A 13962-nucleotide genomic window follows, 5' to 3' on the forward strand; every position below is an offset into this window, starting at 1 on the left:
ATAAAGAAAGGCCCTGTCTGTTCTCCCAGGTGGATGTTAAGAGATTCCACTGCAATATTCCAAGAAGAGCAGGAGGGTTCTCTCCGGTGTCCTGGTCAACATTTATTCCCTCAACCAACTTCACTAAAAACAGATGATCTGGTCAGTATCGCATTGCTGTTTGTGGGATCTTGCTGTGCACAAATTGACTGCCACCTTTCCTACATTATAATAGTGACTACACTTCAAAAAGTACTTAATTGGCTGTAAAGCACTTTGGGACATCCAGAAAGGTGTGGACCTTGAAGAGGGAGAAGGGCCGGAACAGCACAATTCCGAGGAGGAGGTTGAAGTAGAACTGGAGAACAGTTTGCAGGGATGTTGCCGTGGGCGGCACAGGAGGCAGGAGTACTTATCAGGATGGCAGGGACAATAGGGCTGCTCTGAGCCAGATATGTTACACCCGAGTGAGACTCGGTCTGCAGGACATTGCGAGAGGGGATTCTCCTTCATCTGTGTGACAGCAAGCATCTGTTAAGAACGAAAGTCACCAACCATCCGATAACACAAACACTGCAAGGCTCCAGAGCCTCCACCTGACCCACTCCACACTGTGTCCCACCTCCTTCCCGTGTCTGTTGTTCCGAATTGGGCAGCGAACGCGACTCTGGGCCAATTAAGTGCTTCCCCAATTAAAATTGCAAGGCGTGCACGAATTGAAATCCCACCCCATGTGCCTCTCTCACACAGACTTACAATTCTGAAAGAAAATACAGGGATGTCACAAGATTGCAGGTAAAATAATCCCAGTCAATGCAGATTATCACTTGTAAGGTAATGTTTAACTAATTTGAAGTACGAGAAGGCATTAGCTACTTCTAGAGAGATAAACTGTCCTGGAATTCTGCCCCTCTCGTTCTCATCTCCTCCCGCAGCCTGGCTCGATGTGTCAGCATTGTGCCGAATGCAGTTAACATTAGCACAAAGGCACCACCTTGTGGAAATCTTTCTGTTTCACCTACCAGCTGGGGCTGCACCATTAGGTTTATCTCTGAATTTTCATGAAATAAAGAATAGAAGAAAGACTTGCATTTCTATAGCGCCTTTCACAGCCTCAGGTCGTCCCAAAGTGCTTTACAGTCAATAAAGTCCTTTTGAAGCACAGTCACTGTTGTAGGAAACGCTGCAGCTGAATTGTGCACAGGAAGATCCAAGCTATGTGATCATGACCAGATCATCTGTTTCTGTGATGATTGAGGGATAAATATTGATCGGGACACCGGGGAGAACTTCCCGGCTTTTCTTCATGGGATATTTTATGTCCACCTGAGGGGGCAGAGGGTTTAACGTCTCATCCACAAGATTGTGCCACTGTTGTGTACCTTCACCACATGGACTGCAGCAGTTCAAGAGGAAAGCCCACCACCACCTTCTCAACTGGGGACGGGCAACTGTTAGCCTTGCCAGCGACACTCACGTCAGGAGACTACATTTTTTTAAAACAACAAACGAAGCCCACATTCCCCGTTATGAACGTGCAGACTCACACCGAGCTCTTATCTACCCCCCACACCGAGCTCTTGTGGCCCCCGGCTTGGAAACTGCCACATTACAAAGCAGTAACATTTGTGTTGCTATCACTTGCTCAGGCCATTGGCCACAAGTAACACACACCACACTGAGGAGGTGAGAAATCCCCTCCAAAACCCCACTTATATCTGAGCTTTAACTTATATCCCTATGATTGTTAGTGTCAGCCATGGGTTCAAATACCAATTTCAACTGTCACGTCAGAGATTCATTACAGCACAGAAGGAGGCCATTCAGCCCACCGAGTCCATGCTGACTCTCTGCAGAGCAATCCAATCAGTTCCATTCCCTCGCTCAATCCCCGTAGCCCTGTGCATTTATTCCCCTCGAGTGCCCATCCAATTTCCTTTTGGAATCGTTCATCATCTCCACTGTCCCACCCTAGTAGGGAGCGAGTTCCAGGTCATTACCACTCGCTACGTTAAAAAAAGTTCTTCCTCACATCCCGTCTGCATCTCTTACCCAAAACGCTCAATCTGTGTCCCCTAGTCCTTGTACCATCAGCTAATGGGAACAGCTTTTCTTTGTCCACTTTATCTAAATCTGTCATAATCTTGTACACCTCTATCAAATCTCCCCTCAATCTCCTTTGCTCCGCGGAGAACAAACCCAGCTTCTCCAACCTAACCCTGTAGCTAAGTGTGTGGTGAATGTTGAAGGAGTTTGGGGCAACTCCAGTTCATACAGAAATTTAGCGCTATGGACATTTCTGTCAATAAATCTATATCGTAGTTGTTGTGGAGACTTTATTCTGTCAGTTTCTCAAGTTGATGAAAATCCAGCCAATAAGTCAAATTCCAGTGACTGGGGCTTTCTGTTTGACCCCTGGTCTTCCTCTAAATGGCCGAGATGTTGGGAACGTGAAGAGACACCTCATTAAAGACACGGAGTACATCCTCACTATAAGAACATCAGAGACCCTGAACCTGGGAAAGATATCGGCAGTCGGGAAATCAAACCATAAAAAACTTTTTCAGTAACCTAATATCAGCAGCAGTCAGTTCCAGCCAAATATTAACTGGAAAAGATCTCATTTTGTGATTAATAATACATCCACAATAAATGCAGCTGTTTTCAATCAACCTGTTACACAAAGGCATCAGAGTGATTTGCACGATGAATGTTTTGCTCAGTCATGTGAAGCCCTTCGAGACATTTTGACAAAGTAATTCATCGAATTACAAAGTATTTACTGCACAGGAACAGGCCATTCGGCCCATCTGCTCCATGCTGGTGTTTATGCTCAACACGAGCCTCCTCCCACCCCCTCTCCATCTCACCCTATCAGCAGACCCTTCTATTCCTTTCCCCCTCATGTGTTTATCCAGCTTCCCCATAAATGTATCGATTCTGTTCACCTCAACCTCTCCCTGCGATAGTGAGCTCCACATTCTCACCACTCTCTGAGAAGGATGTTTCTCCTGAATTCCCTATTGGATTTGTTAGTGACTGTCTTACATTGATGGCCTCTAGTTTTGGTCTCCCCCACAAGTGGAAACATCTTCTCTGCATTTATCAAATCCTTTCATAATTGGAAAGTATTCTTCCAATAAATTCAGTGTGGGTATCAGTTCAGCATTACCATGGTGTTGTTTTACAGGGGAACTGAGAGGACCCATCATTCTGCCAACTTCAGGTGACTCTAAAGAGCAGAACCCAGAGGGCTGATGTTTCTACAATTAGCAGGAGGCAAAGACTTGGTGAAAAGCTTTGGTTGTAATCAGATGTTCAAATTGTAAGTGCGATTGTCATTTCAGTCTCAAGCCTGGCTGAGTGAGCTGTGCTCTGGCCTCTGGGACAGACAGTTGTAGGTTCAAGAGACTTGTGTACTTAATCCAAGCTGATATCTCATTGCATTGCCGAAGGAGTGCTGCACTATCTGAGCAGCTGTGTTTACACTGGGCTCCGTCTGCCCCATCATTGCACTATTCAAAGAAGAGCAGGGGGCTTCTCCTCGGTCTCCTGGCCAATATTTATCCCTCAACCAACATCACAAAAACAGATTATCTTTAAAAGTTGTGTCACAAGATAACAACGCGATAAAAAAGCAAACAAAACACTGGAGTTCATTTCTAGAACGATGGAATTAAAAAGCAGTTCTGTTAAACTTGTATAGAATCTTGATTAGATCCCACTTTGGAGCACTGTGCACAGTTCTGGTTTCCATATTATAAAATGACGTAGAGGTCCTGGAGAATACAAGATATACAAATAAGATACTAGAACTGAGAGGTACCACCTATCAGGAAAGGCTGAACAGGCTGGGGGTCTTTTCTCTAGAAAAGAGAAAGCTGGGGGTAGGGGGGGTAACCTGATAGAGATCTTTAAGATTATGAGAGGGTTTGATGGGGTAGACATAGAGAGGACATTCCCACTTGCAGAAGGCATAAATATAAGGTGGTCACTTTTATTTAGAGATACAGCACTGAAACAGGCCCTTCGGCCCACCGAGTCTGTGCCAACCCATTTATACTAATCCTACATGAATCCCATATTCCCTACCACATCCCCACAGTTCCCCTACCACCTACCTACACTAGGGGCAATTTATAATGGCCAATTTACCTATCAACCTGCAAGTCTTTGGCTGTGGGAGGAAACCGGAGCACCCGGCGAAAACCCACACAGTCACAGGGACAACTTGCAAACTCCGCACAGGCAGTACCCAGAATTGAACCCGGGTCGCTGGAGCTGTGAGGCTGCGGTACTAACCACTGCACCACTGTACTGCCCAAATCCAAAGAGAATTCAGGAGAAACTTCTTTACCCAGCGATGGTGAGAATGTGGAACTCGCTACCACAGGGAGTGGTTGAGGTGAATAGTATCGATACATTTAAGGGGACGCAGGATAAACACGTGTTGGAGAGAGGGAGAGAAGGGTGTGCTGATAGGGTTAGTTGAATTAGGGTGGGAGGAGGCTCCTGTGGAGCGTAAACTCCAAACGCCCTGATTCTGTGTTGTAAATATGATGTACCTTCCACCTGGTATAGTCATGGCTGGCTTCACGTGAAGTGTGTTGTTTTCAGTAATGACAATAAAAGGTATTGGGGATGTAATTGGTAAGAGATCTTACCTGGTTGATGGTGGAAATAACTGCTCTGACCCATTTTCTCACTGGGTCTCGACATCCGTTTGCAGAGTAGCTTTGCCATTAGATTCAGGGACAGGTGGTAGAGTTTCAGGCCAGTTATTAAGGATCGATTGCTTCATGTGGGTTTTATTGCTTGATCAGTTGGTTAATATTTAAATAATGGAGGGTGTCCTGATAACTGAATGGCAGACACTTCTGAGTGAATGTGTTTGAAGGGTTTGAAACGTGAAAATTTCTCTCACTATCTCCAGTACCAACACAGGCCACCAACTGGATCCAGTGTTTCCAACTCTCCCGGATTTGAGGATTTATCTCGAGGACACTGCTTATTCCCAGGAGAAAAATCATAGAGGCAATAACAAAAATTATGTTATTTTTCATTCCCTTCGAAAATTTTTGTTTATTTGTTATAAAAACATTGGAAGTGATGGAGAAAAGGTATTTGACTGAGTGTCATGAGTTATCCAATCGGGTGACAAAGAGTCTTTATTTTCCATGTGCCGCAAGGATCAATGGGTCAAATGACCAATGGCGGGGGAATGTGGGGGTGGGGCAGTTGGCGGCAGGAGGTCATGTGATGAAACCTTCCACCAGAGATGGCGACACTACTTGGCTCCCAGGCTGACTGATTGAAAGAGGCTGGTATTGAGAAGGTGCACCTCACAGAATTGTTACAGCAGAGAAGGAGACCATTCGGCCCATCACATCTAAACCAGCTCTCCGAATGAGCAATTCACCTAATGCCATTCCCTTGCCTTCTCCCTGTAACCCTGCACATTTTTCCTTTTCAGATAACAGTCTAATTCCCTTTTGAATGCCTTGATTGAATCTGCCTGCACCACACTCTCAGGCAGTGCATTCCTATCCTAACCACTAGTTGCATGAAGTTTTCCCTCATGTCCCTATTGCTTCTCTTACTAAATACTTTAAATCTGTGCCCTCTCGTTTTCGATCCTTTCATGAGTGGGAACAGTTTCTCTATCTACTCTGTCCAGACCCCTCATGATTTTGAATACCTCTATCAAATCTCCTCTCAGCTTTCTCTTCTCCAAGGAAAACAGTCCCAACTTCTCCAATCTATCTTCATAACTGAAATTTCTCATCCCTGGAACCATTCTTGTGAATCTTTTCTGCACTCTCTCCGATGACCTCACATCTTTCCTAAAGTGCGGCACCCAGAACTGGACACAATACTCCAGCTGAGGCTGAACTAGTGTCTTATACAAGTTCAACATAACTTCCTTGCTCTTGTACTCTCTGCCCCTATTAATAAAGCCCAGGATACTGTATACTTTATTAACTGCTCTCTCAACCTGTCCTGCCACCTTCAATGACTTATGCACATATACACCCAGATCCCTCTGCTCCTGCATCCCCGTTAGAATTGTACCCTTTATTTTACATTGTCTCTCCATGTTCCTCCTGCCAAATTGAATCACTTCACATTTCTCTGCATTGAACTTCATTTGACACCTGTCTGTCCATTCCACCAAATTCTCTACGTCCTTTTCAAGTTCTACACTATCCTCCCCACAGTTCACAATGCTTCCAATTTTCACATTATCTGTAAACTTTGAAACTGTGCCCTGTACACCAAGGTCTAGGTCATTAATATATATCAGGAAAACCAAGAGTCCCAACACAGACCTCTGGGAAACTCCACCATAAACCTTCCTCCAGCCCGAAAAACATCCATTAACCACTGCTCTCTGTTTCCTGTCACTCGGCCAATTCCGTATCCATGTTGCTACTGTTATTCCATGAGCTATAACTTTGCTCACAAGTCTGTTATGCGGTACTGTATCAAACGCCTTTTGAAAGTCCATGTACACCACATCAACAGCATTGTCCTCATTAACCCTCTCTGTTACCTCCTCAAAAAACTCCAGCAAGTTAGTTAAACACGATTTTCCCTTAACGAGTCTGTGCTGGCTTTCCTTAATTAACCTGCATTTGTCCATGTGACTATTAATTTGGTCCCGAATTATTGTTTCTAGAAGTTTCCCCACCACCGAAGTTAAACTGACTGGCCTATAGTTGCTGGGCTTATCTTTACACCCTTTTATTGAACAAGGGTGTCTGTAACAGATGGCATTGTGTAAGGAGTAATGAACTTGAACTGTTTCCCAATCTGAGTTCAATCTGAACCTGAGGAAACTCCTTACATTAAGCAGAAAAATAAATGTTTATTACAGCCGGCCTAAAATAAGCTCACCACTTAAAACTGGGCAAGAACAACAACTTACATTTATATAGCACCCAGGCACTTCACAGGAATCAAATCAGACAAAATTTGACATTGAGACACATCAGGAGATATTACGAACATGTGAACAACGCCAGACAGAAAAAGACCCTTTGGTCCATTCAGTCTGCCCCACATCACTGAAATACCTTGTGTATTGCAATATATAAACTCTCCATTCCACCTAAATCCATGGGTGAGGTGAAAAAACAGATCAAAATCCAGGCTAACATGAGGGGGAAAAATTGGGAAATTCCTTTCAGAACCCCTTAGGCGATTGAAACTAGTGCCGGAGATCACAGTGGCACAGAGTGCTGCAGGTTACTCCACTTTCCTAGATGTATTTAAGGAGAAGCTGGATTAACACACGAGGGAGAAAGAAATGGAAGGATATACTGATAGGGTGAGATGGAGAGGGGTGGAAGGAGGCTCGTGCGGAGCATAAACACCAGCATGGACCAGTTGGGCCAAATGGCCTGTTTCTGTGCTGTACATTTTATGCAATTCTTTCTACAAGGCGAGATCTTAACAGCTGTTTAGGAGAATAACAGCCGGACTTACTCTGCCATGATGAATTTTCCAAGGGCTTACTCAACAGCCAGCCTGATACCAAAGAACACTAGTGCTGGGTGGGGTATCACAAGGAAAACATGAGCTGCATCTGCCTAGTCCCAGTATCCCAATCCGCCCTGCAGTAGTGCGGAAAAATAAAATTGAAAGAGAAGCTACCTTCTTTCGTTGTGACCTCAGCTGCTGAGAATTTTTATGGGGAGATAGTGGCGTAGTGATAATAGCTGGGCACTTCGAAAAAACTCAAGGTAATCGGGAATAGTCAGCATGGTCTTGTGAAAGGGAAATCATGTTTAACCAATTTATTGGAGTTCTTTGAAGGAGTAACATGCACTGTGGATAAAAAGGAGCCCGTTGACATACTGTATTTGGATTTCCAGAAGGCATTTGACAAAGTGCTACATAAAAGGTTATTGTGCAAAGTAAGAGCTCATGGTGTAGAGGGTAACATGGATAGAAGATTGGCTGGCTGGCAGAAAACAGAGAGTATGCTTAAAAGGGTCCTTTTCTGAGTGGCAGCATGTGACGAGTGGAGTCCCGCAGGAGTCTGTGCTGGGGCCTTAACTTTTATAATTTATATAAATGACTTAGATAAGGGGAGTGATGGCTTTGTAGCTAAATGTGCAGACGACACAAAGATACGGAGGAAAGTATGTTGTGAAGACATATGGAGGTTGCAGACCGATATAGATAGGTTGAGTGACTGGGCAAAAATCTGGCAGATGAAGTATAATGTGGGAAAATGTGAAGTTGTTCACTTTGGCAGGAAGAATAAAAAAGCAGAGTATTAAGAGGAATTGAAAATAAAAGTAAGGATGTTATGCTTCAGTTATACAGGGCATTGCTGAGACCACATCTCGAATACTGTGTGCAGTTTTGGTCTCCTTATTTAAGGAAGGATGTAAATGCATTGGAGGTGGTTCAGAGGAGGTTTACTAGATTGATATCTGGAATGAGCGAGTTGTCTTATGAGGAAAGGTTGGACAGACTGGGCATGTTTTCACCGGAGTTTAGAGAGTGAGGGGAGACTTGATTGAAGTATATAAGATCCTGAATAGTCTTGACAAGGTGGATGTGGAAAGGTCATTTCCTCTTGTGGGGGAGTCCAGAATAGGGGGCACTGTCTTAAAATTAGGGATCGCCTTTATGAGGAGAAATTTTTTCTCTGAGGGTTGTGCAACTTTGGAACTCTCTGCCTCAGAAGGTGGTGGAGGCGGAGTCATTGAATATTTTTAAGGCGGAGGTAGATAAATTCTTGTTAGGCAAGGGAATCAAATGTTATCGGGGGTAGATGGGAGTGTGGAATTCGAGACACAAATAGATCAGCCATGATCTTATTGAATGGCGGAGCAGGCTCGAGGGGCTGAATGGCCTACTACTGCTTCTAATTCATATGTTCGCATATGTTTGTATGAGCTAGTAATCCAGGGGCCCAGGCTAATGGTCTGAGGACATGGGTTCAAATCGCACGATGACAGATGATGGAATTTAAATTCAATTAATTATTTTTTTTTAAATATCTGGAATTGAAAGCTACTCTCAGTATTGGTGCCATGAAACTCTCATCTATTGTCATTAAAAACCCAACTGGTTCACATCTGCCGTCCTTACCTGGGCTGGCCTACATGTGACTCCAGACCCACAGCAATGTGGTCAACTCTTAACTGCCCTCTGAAATGGCCTAGCAAGCCACCCAGTTCAAGGGCAATTAGGGATGGGCAACAAATGCTGGCCTTGCCAGGGACACCCACATCCCATGAAAGAATTTTTAAAAATTAATTACAGAACTGTGTAAAGAAATGCCATTTCGAGTGCTGAATTCAGGAAAAATATTCATTAAAGTGCAATAAACTGCATCAAATTTATTTTGTTTCAACAACAGGGTAGTTGTTTTCAGTGATACTATCTTGGATTAATCACAGGGCTCCTGCTGGTATGTGCTGTCGCTGACCCCTGACCCTGGCATGGGGTGTCATAGCCCAGGAGCGATCAAATGATGTCTGTTTAGTACCAGGTGCGGATAGTGTGCAATTTTCCCACATTAACCACTTTGCAATGTGACGTTACTAAGAAATGCCTGGCTCGGGAGTTAATGATTGTTTTTGAGGCAGCATTCAACCCAAGAAAATGACGTTTGATCAGAACAAAATGGTCACACTCGAGAAGGAATATTGTTTCTGTGGAGAGCTGGGGCTGGCGTGTGTGGGGGAGATGCAAAACGAAAGAGTGCGTATAAAAACGGTGCTTGACGATAATTTCTATTTCTGCACTGAAGCAACTAATTGGTGAAATCTCGAAAAAGCATGAATTTTTAAAAGTGGTAATATTGATTTTTTTTTTAAAGGTTCCTATCAACAAAGATTGGTTCACAATTCAAATTCATAGCCACTTTCTCATTAAAATAAAAGCAAAATACTGCGGATGCTGGAAATCTGAAATCAAAACAAGAAATGCTGGAACCACTCAGCAGGTCTGGCAGCATCTGCGGAGAGAGAAGCAGAGTTAACGTTTCGGGTCAGTGACCCTTCTTCAGAACCACTTTCTCATTGTCGCCTTCATTCCTGCTCTGTCACACTGCAGTAAAAAGGTGACATGTTGCACCGGTCCAATCACTGAATCACATGGGGCTAATTATAAGAAAGTAAGACTTGCATTTGTATAGCGCCTTTCGTGACCACCCAAAGAGCTTTACAGCCAATGAATTAATGGGTAGCACTCTCACCGCTGAGTCAGAAGGTTGTGGTTTCAAGTCCCACTCCAGGACTATGCGCACAAAAATCTGGTGCAGTAATGAGGGAGCACTGCTCTGTCAGTGGTGCTTTCTTTTGGATGAGACGTTAAACTGGAGCCCCAGTCTGCTCTCTCAGGTGGATATAAAAGATCCTGTGTCGCTATTTTGAAGAAGAGCAGGTGAGTTCTCCCCCAGTGTCCTGGGCCAATATTTGTCCCTCAATCAACATCGCTTGACACAGAATTATCGCATTGCTGTTTGTGGGATCTTGCTGTGTGCAAATTGGCTGCTGTGTTTCCTACATTACACTTTAATTTTCAATGCTCTCCAATAAGCTGTCTAAATTTTCATTCTCCTCTTTGTGACATTCTCACCCCAACACATTTAATTGTGCCTATCCCTTTAAATTTGACAGGCACATAATTTTTTGTCTCTTTGTCAGTATGAAGCCAGCCTAGTTTGGACCGGAGATTGCGATTCATGATTGGGGGATTTACTGGTAGTGTATTCAAAGTGCTGCTTCTCGTACCCTTTATGTGCCGAACTCCAGATGTATCAGATGGAAAACAGTTTGAAAATGCGTTGTGTCTCAGGGGTGCAGCCTGACTATGACAATCTGTAAAAGTTCCCTCGTCAAAGCAATTGAACATTGAGTGACTTCAGGCTGTACTTGCTCGGACCCATTAGACTTTGCGGCATCAATGTGACCAGCTTCGCCTTAGCCGCAGAATAATACCCGCACACGTTTATAAACCAATTTATGAAGCACCTCACAGATGTCATGGGAAACCTGTTGAGAAATATGAAAAAGTCTTGCATTTTATACACGCATCACATCAAACTTTGTAAATAAAAAGAACGTACTAATCAAAAATCAAAACACACAAATGGGAAATAAAATTGAATCATTTCATTCTGTTTCTGTTCTGACCTTTGGATGACCTCCCCAAGGGCAGGAACCAAAGAGCAGCTATACTGAAGGGACATCAACTAGAGAATGAATTAACCTCTAGTTGATCACATGATGTGCCACTGCCCCTCCCCCCACCCCAAGGGGCACATTACCAAAGGTCTTAAAGCGACAGGCCAGGTTAGCAGCGACACAGGCTTCAGGACCCCGAATATTGGCAACCGATGCCCTGGGAGATCTGCCAATCTAGGAAATGCAAGCTGTGCTGTCTGAAAGGCTCAAAACATGTTTATATATTTGGAGCGAATGCAAACTTCACTATTGCAACAAACCTATGTTATGGGAAGTATCTCGGTACTCCTATTCAGGAGACACCTTAACTCACTAGTGCTGAAGGTGGCAGTTGATTGAAGGCTCATTGCAAAGCATCATTAACACGGTCACATTTCATTTATTTTAAAAGCTCACTTTCAAACGCATTCTGGAGCATGTTGCAGAGTGCAGAACATTCATTGATAATTAACTTTAGGTGGTTCCGTTTAGTTTCATTGTAGTTACTTAACACATTTGAGCTGTGAAATGATCTCCAGACTCCCATTTGCAACACCCCACGTAGACATCCGTCAATGAAGAGTTTGTCCGCAAGGTGATTTGATTAATAGAGGCATGAACCCTGTTCAGAATTGAGGCACGCTGACTGGGAAGGCTGTAGGTTTGATGTGTGTTCTGTGCCAGATTACCACTGCGGCTCAGTGCATCGTTTTCTCACAATCTGCATCAGAAGGTTGCGGGTTCAAGTTCCACTTGAGACTTGAGCACAAAATCCAGGCTGATAATCCCAGTGCAGTACTGAGGGAATGCTGCACTGTCAGAGGTGCTGTCTTTTGGGTGAGATGTTAAACCAAGGCCCCGTCTGCTCACTTAGGTAAACATGCCTGGCGTGGACCTGACTTGGAATATCGGGTGCGAGTGTAACTCAGTGGGAATCTGGTAGATCTATTTGTGGCTCCGTTCCTCTTCCATCTCACTACCACCCAAAACTGAGGCAGTCACACGATGAAAATCGCCCAGTCTAATTAAATCGAACGCTTTCCTTTCCCTTTTTTTTGGTTATTGTCTACCCACTCTGTAAGTGCCCCCTTGTGTCTTTTTTTTCGCCATTCTCTGGCTAAGAGAGTGACCATATTTCCAGGACATGTCCTCAGGAGAACGACCTTTATCTAATGTCGGAAAGCCAGGGCAGCACCACATGTGGAGGGACCCATTGCAATTTTCAGATGACATCAGAGAAAATGGAACAACAGAAACCACAAAGGGCAATTAATTTTCACATTGGAACAGGAGGAGGCCATTCAGCCCTTCGACCCTGTTCATCCATTCAGTTAGATCATGGATAATTTGTATCTCAACTCCATCTACCTGCCTTGGTTCTATATCCCTTTAAACCCTTCCCTAACAAAAAAACTATCAATCAGTTAAAAAATTTTCAATTGCCCCCCAGCCTCAACAGTTTTTTGGTGGAGAGAGTTCCAGATTTCCACTCCCCTCTGTGTGAAGACGTGCTTCCTGACATCACCCCTGAATGACCTGACTCTAATTTTAACGTTCTGCCCCTTTGTTCTGGACTCCCCCCGTCAGAGGAAATAGTTTCTCTCAATCGACCTTATCAACTCCTTTACTCACCTCACTTAAACACTTCATTTAGGTCACCTCTTAATCTTCTGCAGACAAAACCAGTTAAATGTCCAAAATGTGACAATTTCCTTCTGTTTTAGTTAAAAAGTAAGTTCCTTTTTTTGTTAGTTCTGGTGTGGTACAGACTAATGCAGATTTTGCCCTTCTTTCTAAAGGCCATTTCGTGCTTGGCTCTGTGTTATTGTGTAAATCAATGGGTGTCAAATAACTTCATAATGGAAAAGTGGGTTCCATTCAGTTCAGCTGTCTTCAGAGCACAGTCTAGGCAGTTGCTTTACATCATTTCCCCTGTGATGATTCTTTGAGCGGAACTGAATAAAAATACTCGATTTAAGCTTGAAAAGCAAATCTTTATTTCTGGGTTGACTTTTCCAGAAGTAAAACGCAACTATATGAGGAAGCTGGTACTCCGCTGACAACTCCCCTGTTCTCCTTCCAATAGTGTCCATGGGCTCGTTCGCCTGAGAGGACAGACGGAGCCTCAGTTTAATGTCTCATCCAAAAGACGATACCTCTCGACAGTGCAGCACTCCCTCAGGGCTGACAGCCTGGATTACTGGCTCAAGTATCAAGCAGAACGGTCTCCCCACACCCCAACTTCAACCACAAGAGTCAGCCTTGATGTGCCTGCATGTGTTGGTGACATTGTCAGCCTATCACAGATGCTATGAGTCAGCCTTTCCTTCTGGCACCTCATCTCCCACCCTCCGAGGAAGTTGCCTCGCCTCCATCTCGTGACTGAACAAACGTGTGTTTGACATAAGGTGGGAAAAGTTGAGAAATTACTTCCCTCGCCGACAACTGACATTCTTCACTTTGCTGAAAAAAAAATCAGCTGAGAACCATTGGCCTTGTTGGGGATTCTGTTCCTCATTCAAAGACGCCCCCCACCCTGACCTACACACGAGTTCATGACCCCAGAATTACAAATGTATGACTTGAACAGAATAACCAGCGAGACAAGTTTCTTCTGATAACTCAGAATCGTTTCATTGAATTATCCACAATCCTTAGAGAAGGGTTACGCTCAGCAATCACAAGTTACAGTTCCAACTATAGGTACGTGACCCAGGACTCTGTCCTGCTAGAGGCTAACCATAGGTTAAACCGCCTATTCCTAACTTAATGCTTACAATCCCCCCTCGGTGGG

The sequence above is a fragment of the Heterodontus francisci genome, chromosome 32 (genome assembly GCF_036365525.1).
Source record: "Heterodontus francisci isolate sHetFra1 chromosome 32, sHetFra1.hap1, whole genome shotgun sequence".
NCBI lineage: Eukaryota > Metazoa > Chordata > Chondrichthyes > Heterodontiformes > Heterodontidae > Heterodontus > Heterodontus francisci.